Below are 2500 nucleotides of genomic sequence, written 5' to 3'. Positions count from 1 at the left end.
GCCACTACATCAACAGACGGCTCATGGTGATCGCCATCCACGGCATACCATACTGCAATCCAGCTCTTATAGGGAGACGACACGTAGCTGAGTGCACAATATTTGGACCGTATGGTTCGCCGTTGTTGGCGCAGTCGTGGTACGGTCACACATGTACCACGATGTATCATTCAGTACATGAGGACCAATGTGCAGTACAGTGTGTGATTTGGACGTACAACATCAGCGGACAGTTGACACAAGCCGTACCACAACGTAGGCTGTGCTTCGCCATGCGAATGCCAATGAACAACTGCGAAGGGCATTGAGCATGTACGTCCTGCTGCCGTCCGCATTACAGTGTATAGCTGCAAGGTGTTTAACATGAAGCGATACTCTGGGGACCGGGCAGTGCGAGTAGCAAACTATATTGCGGGGGTTGCAGTTAGGCAACACTACACTAATTTAACGCGTCGTATGACAATTACAGAGCAGGTTAAGGCCCAACGTGTGTTGGGTTAAGGCGCAACGTGGGTTGGGTTAAGGCGCAACGTGGGTTAGGTTAAGGCGCAACGTGGGTTGGGTTAAGGCGCAACGTGGGTTAGGTTAAGGCGCAACGTGGGTTAGGTTAAGGCGCAATATAGGTTAGGTTAAGGCGCAATATAGGTTAGGTTAAGGCGCAATATAGGTTAGGTTAAGGCGCAATATAGGTTAGGTTAAGGCGCAATATAGGTTAGGTTAAGGCGCAATATAGGTTAGGTTAAGGCGCAATATAGGTTAGGTTAAGGCGCAATATAGGTTAGGTTAAGGTACAATATGGGTTAGGTTAAGGCGCAATATAGGTTAGGTTAAGGTACAATATGGGTTAGGTTAAGGTACAATGTGGGTTAGGTTAAGGTACAATGTGGGTTAGGTTAAGGCGCAATATAGGTTAGGTTAAGGTACAATATGGGTTAGGTTAAGGTACAATGTGGGTTAGGTTAAGGCGCAATATAGGTTAGGTTAAGGTACAATATGGGTTAGGTTAAGGTACAATGTGGGTTAGGTTAAGGTACAATGTGGGTTAGGTTAAGGTACAATGTGGGTTAGGTTAAGGTACAATGTGGGTTGGGTTAAGGTACAATGTGGGTTAGGTTAAGGTACACATTGTTGTAAGGAAAGGTGTATTGGGGGGGGGGGGCGGCGGCGGCGGCGGCGGCCGGTTTGTTGATTGTGATTATAGTAAGTGGATGCCTGCGGCATCATCTGATTTGCCACGTCAGGATGCACCTTTGGCTCATGACAGGCGGCGCTCTGATTCCATGCTTGTGGCAGACCTGTGTCTTTCATTCCTGCCATTGTTTGTGTGCTGTGACAGGAGGCAGTATTGTGATGTTGGGTGTACCCCTGTGTAGGACATGTGTGGGTGTTGGTGGCTTAGCTGAGCAATGGTGGTTGTCGGAAGGGTGGGGTATTCTGTTTTGTGAGTGGACCTCCCGGTCTGGTTATGATAGTGTGGATTGTCTAATGTGGCGGAGAGGATGCACTGGGTGTTGTTCCATGCTGGTGCTTACATATTGTCTTTGTGCCTGTTACAGGCAGAGAGTAGTGCGTGATAAGAGTGTCTGGCTGACGTGTGGTTGTGATTGTGAGCAGAGTCTTTCAGCATGTATACGGACAGTTGTATACATTATCTGTATTTTGATGGCTCTATCTATTACTAATCAGCGCCGTGTATACGTTTCATCCGGTTCCAGTCGAAACTGTTGTATCTCTGTACATTAGTGACACGGCGAGGCCGCCATGTAGTTACTCGTCTCGGCAGCTTCCACCGGTGTATGGCAAATGATTATAAGGAATCAGTCTAGTCGTCAATACCGATAGTGTGACGTCACATGTCTGGGGTGGGGGACGCTGCGCCCTTCCGGTGGGTCATGGCCTAGGAAGACTCTTCCCACGCAGGGGGGCTTGGACTGTCATTGACTCTTCCGAGTAATATACTTGCCGTACGTTTTTGCGACTGCGAGTGCAACGCTCACCGGTACCGAAATGGATGGAGCGCCTCCTAGCTGCCGCTGAGCATCTGCATTCGTACAGAGAGCAACGCGATCGCGTCTGTAGCTCGTACGTGGTACAGCTCGCAGCTCATGTATATGGACAGCGGGAATGTCGCATATTGGACATAACTCTTCATGAAACGCACGTTATAGGGGTGGATTGCACATTGCGAGTGCGAGCAAAGTCCGCCGTGCATCCGCTGGAGTTGCGAGTTGGGCGGTTGGGGTGGGGCACGAACGGGTGCAGGTGGAGTGATTGCCGGTCCACGACTTCGTGCGGCAGAGGCGCTGGCGTTGGGGTGCTGTTGTCGACAGAGGGTGCAGGCTTTGTGGGTGGGGTCGAAAGAAGGGCGCTTTGGGCCCATCGCTGTCTTAGTCGGCTTGGCGTCTCATAGATGACGGTATCGTCGTTGCAGGAGGTCATGTTGCGGGAGACCTACAGATGGCGGTATGTTTTGTGGTGCGCTCGACATGGCGGACGTAGT

Source organism: Schistocerca serialis, unplaced genomic scaffold, assembly GCF_023864345.2.
Source record: "Schistocerca serialis cubense isolate TAMUIC-IGC-003099 unplaced genomic scaffold, iqSchSeri2.2 HiC_scaffold_1162, whole genome shotgun sequence".
Lineage (NCBI taxonomy): Eukaryota > Metazoa > Arthropoda > Insecta > Orthoptera > Acrididae > Schistocerca > Schistocerca serialis.
This window is presented reverse-complemented; position numbering follows the sequence as displayed.